At 40.3% G+C, this 12,009-nt stretch overlaps 1 protein-coding gene across 4 annotated transcripts in view; it reads right to left on the bottom strand.

Moving 5' to 3' along the window:
- The window catches only part of LOC106165760 (monocarboxylate transporter 12), a 32,413-nt gene that overhangs the window by 17,487 nt on the left and 2,917 nt on the right, over window positions 1-12,009 (bottom strand). For 3 of the 4 annotated variants that reach the window (XM_013544110.2, XM_087017230.1, XM_087017228.1), the window contains exon 2: window positions 4,037-4,250. The gene's annotated coding sequence lies outside the window, so the exon portion shown is untranslated. Of the gene's footprint in view, window positions 1-4,036; window positions 4,251-4,532; window positions 4,658-12,009 lie in introns of those variants that run through there. The other variant, XM_087017231.1, reaches the window with a different exon arrangement.

Genomic DNA, 12,009 nt, shown 5'->3' with positions numbered 1-12,009 from the left:
TTAAGAAATATATAAGTGTAGTCTAATTCGACCCAAGTTAAATAAAAAATCATTAACAGATACATGTATGAGGACATAAAGCATGACTTTAATATACACTGTATCCTCTCACAGGGTGGCAGTTATTATAGGGAAAAAGTGAAAAAACCACCCTGTAACTTTTGGCCAGATGGAAGCGCTACTACAGCAGATGCCTCAGTTAACTTCAATCTGAAGTAACAAGCTATTCCGAAGAGGTTACTTTTATCTGTCACAAAAGAGCAAGTGCTTGAATTGAGATCAATTATTTGTCTTGATTACTGTCAAGGGGACTTTGCTTGGGTCAGTGCCTGAGCAGTTATGCAAACAATTACCAACCATGTGATCAACCTAGAGATTTCATTACAGGGTCAGAGATAGTAAAATGACCGTCTATTTATCTAAAGACATATTTGAGAATATCCTGTGAAAAGTCAATCTGTGGCCCTGGTAGAGGGTAGCTTTAATCCCACAAAAGTAAGAAGTGCGTAGAGTTGAACAGGTGAAAGACATACAGTCGACTAGTTTCACCGGACAATTAACTACACGCTTCCCTTTATTAAAGTAAAATGACCTTTTCGATCATAACGATTTTGGACAAAGGCACTTTTAAGTGGAAAAAATCCTGAAATTCGGGTACCATCCTGGAGGGATAAATTTATCCGGAACCTCTTTTTCCTGTGCTGGTTTGATTTTCTCCCAAAGTGCCGATCCCAGGTCTTTTTATCTACATTTCTTACGCATCATCAACAAACAAACGGGAGGACGCTGCATCTTGGTTTATTGATAAAATCGGGTGAAGAGACACGTAGACCAGCCTCTTTCATTGACCTAACAAGAAACCCCGCGAACAAGCTACGCCTTATGTCTTGACATTTGTCAACGATAGAGATATTCAGAACCTGTGATAGCGAAAGGCAGTGATAGGGACAGGTTCCTGTAAGATTGCTGTACAATATACTACATTGTACACATATGTTGACACTGTGAAGTTGTCAAAATTTAAGTAAATATACTGTTATTTGTTTTCTGTTTCTATGGGTTGAGCATATGTACAGTGCTTGCTGTATGTTAGTTTTTTATCGAGCTTGTTATCGGGTGTTTACACATGTATAGTTCTTAATTAGGAAAATAAATGAAAGACAGAATAAATTAAAACGCAGTTACAGAGATTCTCTCTCTCTCTCTCTCTCTCTCTCTCTCTCTCTCTCTCTCTCAACATACCGCACGCACATCACAAAAACACTCCCTGCAGTGATCAACTAATACATTGTACAAATTGCTTGAAATGAGGGAAGATATGGGAAAATCATGTGACTCGTCCACATTAAAATACCACAATGGACTAGTGCGTGCTTGTCATAAATCTACATTAAGCTTAAGGAGACATGCTCTTCCGTTATCATACGGCATGCAGACGTGCCCACAAGAGAAGAAATAATGCCAATTAACGGTGCGCTCTAAGAACTCTGAAACACTAAAGTAGGAATAGAGTATTAACTATCTTGAATGTTTTTAACGAAGGCTCATTGACAGCCTTCAGCATTCTGTCAACAGAATATTCATTGAAGAGGATCTGATGTGATCTCTACATAGGCACTGGTATAAACATTTATTTGTTACAGTGGGTGTTGATTTTATTGGCATGTTTATTTACCAGTAAGTGTTATATATTTTGCTAAGTGCTTGCCAAGCGACCTTTATAAGTAGCAAAGATAAAAGTACGTGGGACTACGCGCTTCGATAAAGTTGACTTGATATATGACTATTTCAATCCCCTAACCCCTATCTGTGAACGCCCTTACTGTAGTGGGTTCATTTAACGCTGAGTCATGCAACATCTCTTAAAAGCATCAGACCCTCTTTCCAACCGCCGCTCCCCCTACTAGTACACACACAGCCACACCTAGGGTGCGCTAAAAGATACGAAGGAGATCGCCAGAGACATCCCACCCCCGGTTCAACACCTCCACCTTCGTGTTCGATCTTCACCCGGGCGATCGTGACTCACGCGACAACAGTTTGACCCTTGTAGTGAAAGCAGACAATGCAGATAACAACCAATTACTACCGGGCATTGTCTGACCGCTTTTCGGGGGTGAATGGAAAGACATCAAGTTCATAGTGCAACGTCCGATGAAGGCCATTTGTACTTTAATTTTCTGATCACGACTTATTGAACGAGCATACCAACCCTACTATAGCCCGATTTTCAATCTTTGGGCCCATTCAGAACAATTTGATCTGTGGACAAACTGATCCGCAGGCCAAATATGGCCCACCCCCTTGAAAGCAAAGCTGCAGTCCCCTAGATGGACACCTCACCTCCCACACGTGCCGTCCCTACAGGGGCACAGCAGTTAAATCTTGGCTCCACTTTGATGAGACGTAGAAAACAAGGCAAATATCATCATAAGAGCGAATTGCGTCAAAGTGGAGTCGAGATTCTATTGCTGTGCCCCTGGAGGGATGGCGTGTCTGGGAGGCGGGGAGTCCATTAGGGAAATAGGCGGCATCGCTTTCAAGTGGGTCGGCCATATTTGATCCGCGGATCAACTTGTTCCGAAAGCGCACCAATGTAGCCGATTAAAACCACTCTTAACCTACCAAGGGTCGGTATAATGAATTGTGTACCGCGTGAATCCCCATTGCAATGCATCAACCACTTTCAGTCCACCGCACGTACTGCGCCACGGGGACCTTCTTACAAACCAAGTCTCACATACATGAGAAAATAGCAGAAACCCGTGACTATATTACCAGCCAAAGATACCTTTTCTCTACAACCACACATACTCCAACAAGAAAGTAAGAGAAACCGTGCCGACCATCAACACATATACACATATTGCTTGTGCAGGAACATTTAACGAAACTTTGACATTTTGAAGGTTTATAAAGTAGAACTGAAAATAATAGCATGCATGAATAATACATATGTAAAGTTGTTGGGGGAATAATTCCATGAAACACTGCGGATCAATCAGACTAATGTGGATTGTACAGTAAATTGACGGTCGGTTGCCACGCTATGAGAGAGAGAGAGAGAGAGAGAGAAATTTGCATTGTACTCTATCAAAGAGCGCGGGGATACAAGGAGATATAGAGAGAGGGTGCAGTGGCGGGCATTATTGTGAGTTAGTGCGAGAGTGAGGTCAAAGCTCTCCCTATACGACCCTTGTACTCACATACCCTTAAGTCATAGCCTTATTGTTGTGAAAAAAATGCGGGACGTCTTTTTACAGGGACAGGTAAGCACATCATGTCATTTGTGACAAAAAATTGCCTATATGACACTGTTCCACCCAGTAAATGATACAGTGCAATGAAAGAGTGTCCTCATAAGTTATCATAACCCAATAATAACCAGGTTAGACCACGGGCCCATAACGTTAGCAAAATATGGAATGTTGAAAACAACGAGACATATAAAACCAATATAGTCACTATGTTATATGTGTTCGCATAACAAACAGAAGCAGTTCTAGGGCTATAGTACGTTTTAATTATAAAATGTACCTTGATGCTTTCTCTTTCAAAGCTAGTAGAATTGTATGTAAATTCAGAAATGAGCGTGACATACTGAAAAGTTGGTTTGTCACTGCATTTTCCTCTTACAAAAAAAACCTTCTTCCCTATAAACACCATTATAATGATTCGCTGTCTGAATATTTTTTGTGTATGCCATAAAACAATTATTAATAACGTTACGAGCTTTCGCCATATAACGCAGCATCCAGCTACTAGACTAGCGACTCAAATCATGATCGTGGATTAAAATGCGGGTTTAATTCGACAGCCCCGTGATAGCAAGTCATCATGAACAACGGCAAGCGGGCTATGCATGAAATAACTCTTGCCCTTGGTTACAACGTGCATACAGTATATTCTAACACAGACCGTGTTTTACTTTTGTGTCAAATAAGAAATCAGCAGGACTGAAATCTAGTGCAAAATTTGAGGATTTCAATAAACGTGCACTGGTGATATTTTGTGAAGAGTTAGCGTATTGACTTACCTGGTTTGGACTCGTCTGGGGCTGCCCTCTGGTTTGAGCTGAACGTTATCAGATGAAGCCGCTGGCGTCTCAATAGCTACTTATGTGTAGTCCCTGGCGCCCAGCTCTCGCTCTCTCTCTCTTTCTGTCCCTCTTTCTCTTCTTAACCGAAAACCGCCAGCCTCATCCCTGCATTTTAGTCCTACTGCCTCTCTGCTTATCACGCTCGGAGTTTCTATAAAAGTTCAAAGAGCTGAATTATACGTAAGAACGGCGCAGTCACCGGTAAGCAAAGCGTCACACGCTAGACCGTGTATATGCTTTGTCTGTCGCCTCACCAACATGTGATGGTTTCACTTGACTTCACAGGGGGTCACATGAATTTTTGACGATTATATTTCCCTGCATGAAAAACACACATAAGGACAAACATATAAGCTAGCTGTATACACTGCACGTACTGTACAGGTGCATTCGCCGATGTTCGAGACCTGAGAAACAAATGCTAGCTGCTTACTCAAGTCTTGCTCTTGTCACATATCAACCAAGAAGCTTAAAGTATTGATTCAATGATACTCAACCACGCTGGGGAAACGCACAGAACCTCTCACCGGTTAACACACACAATATTAATGTCTTAATTGCCGTCCCTTTGGGTGACGAGAAACTCCTTAGGTCCTTTAATTAACCCAATTACCAACTTTATTGAATTGGGATGGTTTTAAAAAATAACTAGGCTAGGAATAATTGGATTTAATGTGCAGGTCTTCTGTGGTGTTGAGATGGCCCCCAAGTCCTTGAACTTTAACCTTTGATAACCAGGTTTCTATGCAGTCTGCTAGAAATAAAACTGTCATCGAACATCCAGCACGGGTCATATAATTAGAATCCGGAAGAAATTGGAACACTTTTTTAACGTGGACTTGATATCAGACATCCGGCTGTACAGACTGTTCTACATATACCGTACATGCGTATTCACAAAAGTGAATGTTTGGACCTTTAGAATTTGGTATTTTGTTGATTACTATTTTACATAGACACCTACCAGTTTAAACTGGTCGGTCGCGGCTTTGTATTTGGGTGATTTACAGTTTAAACAGATGAGAAACATGGAGAAGGGACATTATGAGAAAATTGGTGGTGGTCTTGTAGACTATAGATAACTGCTTGGTGTCCCGTTATGTATGGGGGAAGTAAACGAAATGAGACGAGTCTAGTTATCGCTGTTAAAAAATGCTTTCATGTTTCACTGACCTTGGTCATTTAGGTCGTAATTAACGACTTGCAGCTCCTTCCAAAAGGTTAAGAGACGCATGAAACCCCGTGATCCACTGCAGCAATATATTAAGTGAGGAATGCTCACGATAGGGCAAAGATTGTTTTTGTTAATTTTTTTTCTGTGTGTATGTGTGTGTGTGTGGGGGGGGGGGGGGTTACCAGCTCATTGCTTAGTTTAAATGCCCCTTACTCCACTGCTTCAAGTACACGTGTGTGTGTGTGTGTGTGTGTGTGTGTGTGTGCCTGTGTGTGCGTGCGTATGCAGTGGTCTAGCTAAACACTTGAACTGCCTATATTTTTGAGTGTCGAAAATAAATGCTAAGAAACCCAATGGTGTACATAAGATGCACCTCAATGTTGCAGGAAAACTAAGTGTAGATGTGAGCATTATCACCACACTTATACTACAAAAGTTGGACCCAACGGCATAGCTATAGTCCGTTTCCTTTGATCGCTCATTTGGATTCAAAACTCTTGCAGGTCATACGCATCTATGTACTTATACACGGCAGTGCAAAGGGAATCGCTGAAATTTCCACGGAAATTAGTCTCTCTATATAACCCTTCAACTAACCATTTTTTAAGAAGCTGTCCTGCATTCCGACCATACGGCTATTCAGGTCGCTTTTTTAGCCACAGTTTTTAACGATGTATTGATTCAGAATAGGCTTCTAAAACGCCATTTGGGCGGCTCGTTTCAATTGCCGACCTTCCCCCTCATTTACCTGCCCCCCTCCCCGCGTTTGGACAAATATGGACTTTACTACACTTATGATAACATCAGTACTGATTACCAATGAAACTATCGGTCTAAGTAGACCGATCCTACTCCTCGGGGACTCTCGCTGAATGCAATCAGTTTAACAAATTAACACGCCTTCTGTTATTTCCAAAGTACTGTTCAACGCCAGCATTTTAATAAAATGACATGCTGACGAGTAAAGAAGAAAGGTGGGATGTATTTTGGGCTCATTCAATAGTTTTAAGACATCCACTCTCTTATCTTCTTTCCTGGAAGTCAATCCCACCCTGTAGTGCATTGAATACAATATTAATGCACGGCTCCAATGCCTGCTACCGATTAATCTGACTATTTGTGTGCTAAGTCAACTGCATTATCGGTCAGTGGTCATTAGTGGCTTGTACAGGGGTCAGTCAGTCATTACTCACACTGTGTCTCTCTCACAGGGGCACATAGTAAACATACATGTATATGTCGAATACGAGTAGAGGGCAAAGCCAAGGGTATCGGTACACTTCTTGAAGCATGCCGTCTTCGTGGTTTATAGTGGCATCATAGGCAGAAAGTAGAAAGCTGATATCACGACACCTTGAAATGTTATGTGACTGTGGCGATACACGCTTTATTCGGTTTTAGGGGTATTTTAGGGGTTTTTCGGTGAAATACAGGTACTTTCTCTGGGAATATATGTCAAATAATACACCGCCACCCTCTCGCGGTATTTGTCTTGATCACATCTCGCGGACTCCTGGTGTGTGTTCATCGCAAGAGTGACAGTGTATTATCTCAAACTTGATACAGATAATTTGTCGCAGATTTCCATCAAGATTTCCATCAAGTCTTTTCAGTAGGGTGTCGCAAAAAAAAAAAGAAAACGCAAAACAAGCCGGAGTTTTATGGTAATGAGTCACGGGGGCACGTCTTCAGCAGCCACAATGGCCAGAACCCACATGCGATAGGCGGAAGGTACCAGTTTACTGGTCGTATTGCAGGACACAGTCCAGAATGAATGGATGTAGTGATTTGTGTTCATGACTCACTAGCAGTCATACACTCACAGTCACATGCAACTTGTTTATTGCACGAGGACGGGCGCGTGCCACGTGCTGTAAACAAGATTACAACACACTCAGGGTACCATGAAGAAAGGGATGCACCGCTCTTTATTCTCTGTTCAAAGGAGCTTTCTATTTCACATTCAACCTGTCGTGTTTTGTGCATTGTATACAATATTTGCCCATTCCGCCGATTATGTAGATGATCAGATATAAGTATTTGTACTAAATGTGATTAAGTGTGTTTTTTCGATCAATCTCCATTAAGCGAAATCATGTTTTCCAACACGAGGACGTTATTTTATATTCACAGTTGGGATAAATATCGGTGTAAATATATATTATCTGTTGGTACTAGGTATCCCAAATTTAACAAACTTTATTTCTAACTTAGCAGTATACTCGTAATGAAGATGAAGACTGGCAAAAATTGAAATTTACAACTAGAAAACGGGGTTTTAGATCGTAATTTTTCGCAACAGTTTCCGATAAGATATTCCTTGTTGATTGCGGGGGAATTGTTGAAATTTGCCAGGAAAATCAATGCCTGGTATATAAAACTCTAACGTGCAGTGTATGTCTTGAAAGTAAAAAAAAACGGTTTATGTGATAACTATTCTGTTACCTTGTGGTGCAAACTCATTAAATGTAAAATATCATATCTCCCTTTACACGCAAAACTTTCCCCCGAAAAGTGCCAAATCGATACATCGGGAATCGGGTTGCTTTTAAATAGGTTTGTAAGCAGATACGCCGACTAAATCAATAATAATGGTTGGAGAAAAAAATGTATGAAACAATACAAACAGTACTCAGTATTCAATATTATTTTTCAGGCAGGTTTTGCCAAAGGAGGGTGTAAAAAGTTGAATCGCATTACACAGTAAAATAATGATAAAATTTTTTATTATTACAACTACAGTAACAAGAAAAATAATCTAATCATGTTGGTTTTTAGAAAACGAGCTGTATTTTAGTTTAAAGTTTGCTAGAGAAAAAACAAGAAACAACCTTTTCCTTTTATGGTGTTCACGAGGAAAGTTCATGACAACGGACTCAAACGATGATGTCCAGTTTCATAAAACCTCGCTAAGCAGTAAATTCCTCTCCAACCTCAGAGAGCGCATTCACATCAGATGGTCCGCAGGCTAACAGATCCGCGGATCAAATATGGCCGACCCACATAAAAGTGATGCCGCTAATGCCCTGGTCTCCCCGCCTCCGCACCCGCCGTCACGCGCCGTAGCTGCAGGGGTCTGTTAATTAAACATCAGAGGCGAGATTTAATCCCTTTAATGGCGCTTGTGGAGACGTTGTGACCATCAGGGGAATAAGAGGCTTGGTTTTCTGTTGGGTCGGCCATATTTTGTCCATGGATCAGTAAGTCCGCGCATCATCTGTTTTAAATGCGCTCAGAGTGTATACAAACTCGGGAGTGTAAACTGGACTTGCGAGACTTTCAAATAAGAATATAGTATCGGTGGCTATTACGATTGTGCCGTTCTTTAACTCAACATATTACTGCATTTAATCTTCCTTTAGGAACTAATTGCTGATTCACCGAGGATATAAAAATTTACATGTTGTTGCACATACTTTTAATGATGGACTATTGCGACCAGCTTGCTAAGATAAATATAAAAGATATTTATACTAAAGACCAACTGAGTGATGACATTTATTCCATGCAAAAATTCTCACTGGACAGCAGAAAAAATTGTAAAGAATACACCAGAGACAAATCTGTGTATGACCGCATTCAGAGCGGTGGACTTACTAGTCCGAGGGTCAAATATGGCCGACCCATTTGAATACTTCCCCACGGGGAATCAATTCAGTGTCTATATTAGCAGATAAAACGGTAAACTTTTGGTGAGTTGCAATATTTGACCCGCATACTAGTTATGTCCTGGTAGAGGATACAGAAACCCCAGGCCCGAGTGCAGATATTAAAAATAATAGAAACCACATTTTAGTCACTGGGTGTCACGGGTTCATTGAAGGTGATCTACACAAGGATTTCATGTTAAAGGAACACGGCAAACCGGAAATTAAATCGTGGAAAAATAAAAGTGCACACAGTAGCGAAAAAATAGTTCTATTTTTCATGAGAAATAGACTTAATTAAAAAAAGCAAAGGTTGGGCCAAATTAACCGTTACAGGATATGGGATCATCAAGAGTTAAAACAACCGTGACGTAATAGTGACGTAATAGGCTTAGGATCCAACCTGTGACCCATGTCTTTCATATAAATGTACGCGTCCCTCTGTTATTGACACTAGTTATCGATGTCTGTCTGGACTCTTGATAGACCGAAAAGTGATTCGGATTAGGGCAAGCTGAACGTTTATTGCCAAATAACTCTATTTCTAAGATTTATAGATTGGGAAAGTTGCAATGAAGGTTGAAAAACAATAAAGTTTAATATGGTCGTCTGCTCACAAGGCAGTATTATATTTCTTAATCAACATAGCGCCGTAAGCAAATGGACTGATGAAATGTGTTGAGCACATGTTAACAAAATATGTCCACGTTTTTTTTTTAAAGTTCATGTTATGTAATCGGGCAGCGAAACTGCGCGTTCTTCTTTCACGTACGTCATAAAACCAACGCCATTTCTAAACAAAAATGGTTTGTCTACGGGTCATCCTGCCTTCTACACGGATATTGAGATTGATATTTATACAGCGTATGTTTTGCAGATTTCTCTAAGCCATTTCACGTGGGAATTTTTTTTTCTTTAAAAACAGCATAGCTGTAGCTGTCGTCTGCGCACAACTTGCAAACTGACTTAACAGTACACTGTGGGCACTAGGAACCATTATTAATAAGACAACGAATCAATCAAAATCAAAAAAGAAGAAAAATGTGGCCATCATTAAACAATATACTATCTAAATAAAGCTACCGTCAATACTTTAAAGACATCAGGTTACTAAGAAACGCAAAACTCATGTACACTGGATTTCTTAGAATACGCCCACTCTTGTGTCCCCCACAAACCTCCTATTAGTAATTCCAAGAAAACACCTTGACCAACATGCGAGTAAAGAGAGCTCTGCACGCCAAGTACTTTAAAACAGGATTTTTTTTTTTTTTTTTTTTTTTTTTTTTTTTTTTTTTTTTTTGAAATATCAAACATGCGTCGGTTGAAAATAACAAAATGTGACGAGCTTGCCTGTGATCTACTCTATCTAGTAGACTTAGCATCTCTACGCATTTATACGTAATCCACGTACTTTTTGAGCTTGGTATACCCATTTATACATCATCTAGACCCATTCTGAGTATCGATTCTGTTGACTAAATGTTTCAGTTGGCATTGTTAGCAACGCAGTCAACAACAGATTTATGCATTTCATAAAAGGTTCTTGTGCCAAGCCAGCGCTGGTTTACAGACTGTTACAAAAATGGTATGCGATAAAAAGAAGGCGATGCAACATGTATATATCCACACAGTACCAGCTTGTTCAGTAAGGATCGCTCCCGTCGCACGAACCATGAATCAAGGACCAGCTGAGCGTCTTGTGCGCAAGGTGGTTTCTCGGCTAAATTTAACTTTTTTTCAATTAAAATCAAACGTCGTTAATACCATTGTTTGATCGATGCACAATACTTCAAAGTAGATAACAGTGACAATAAGAGGATAGACATTAATAAATTGCAGCGTGTTGCTTTGTTGCTACATAATATTTGAGGCCGTTAATAAATACAGAAAATAAAGTAATATCGGTAAATTAGAGAAAAAGTTGCACATTTACTTCACAATTGACTGTTGATTAAAGAGACCAAAGTCCCTCAAATGATCACAACACTGCCAATCAACCCAAATGACATAACTTAATAACACTACAAGCCTACTCCTTTCAATAGATGGATTTGTCTACAAATTAAATAAAACATATGTTATTGTTTTGCCAAAGAGAATACCGCGAATAGACAGAATACGTAATGAAATAATGATGCTCTGTCAAACCCCACCCAGCGCATACAAAAAGCATCTGACAGGCGTTATATTACATCCTGTCGCCTCAACAATGAATTTGCACTTAAGCCTTAATTGACTGATTTTCCAACTTCATCAAAGAACCAGACCGCGACAACCAAATAATAGTTAATATACAGCATGATGCCTCCCCAGACGCCAGCCAGAAATATTTCTTTAAATTTCAGATACGCTTTTAAAAGAGTCAGCAAGCGCCGTGTGTGTGTGTGTGCGTGTGTGTGTGTGTGTGTGTCCCTTTCTCCTATCACTGCGCGCTATGGTACTAACCCTGCGACACTGCCGTCCCCTTCAACTTGGATCAGAGTTCACGTTGGTTCGTTTTGTCTGTTGGTGATAATATTACAATATCGTGGGACAGCACATTAAGTAAACAACATTTAGGTTTTGGGGAGTTTTATTTTGGTTTCGTTTTGGTTTTGGTTTTGCAGCTCGCGAGATGAATAAACAGGCTTGTTATTGCAACAGACATAATCTTAATGTCTTTTTTAAAATTACAATCATTTGTTACAAAAAAAATGTGCAGGGTCAGGATTCGTTGTATCCAAGATAAAATGCAATATCCTCTCTACACATTTTCAGTTTCTCTTTCACCTGAGGGCACGTAAGGTCCAGAGGCAATCAAAGCAGCATCAAGACAAGATGTTATTTCCTTTAAAGCAGTGATAATAGCATATCAATTTGCTTGGGCCCTGCGGCTGCCATTGTACTCAACGTTGGGACTACAAAACACTTGCGCGTCAATCGGCACTTAACTTGGTGTCATTGCCCTCATGGCGCGTGCGCCTTCTATTAGCTTGCCAAAATCCCAAAGTCCCTTAAACGGTTTCCAGTTGATTTAATGACAATAAACCACTTGATGCTTGAAATAGATCGTGAAAGCCGACTTCAGAGTCTAAGTGCTTACACCG

The sequence above is a fragment of the Lingula anatina genome, chromosome 7 (assembly GCF_051362555.1).
Source record: "Lingula anatina isolate TDL-2025a chromosome 7, LinAna3.0, whole genome shotgun sequence".
NCBI classification, from domain to species: Eukaryota; Metazoa; Brachiopoda; class Lingulata; order Lingulida; family Lingulidae; genus Lingula; species Lingula anatina.
The sequence above is the reverse complement of the archived record's forward strand: the minus strand, read 5'-3'. Positions and strand labels throughout refer to the sequence as shown.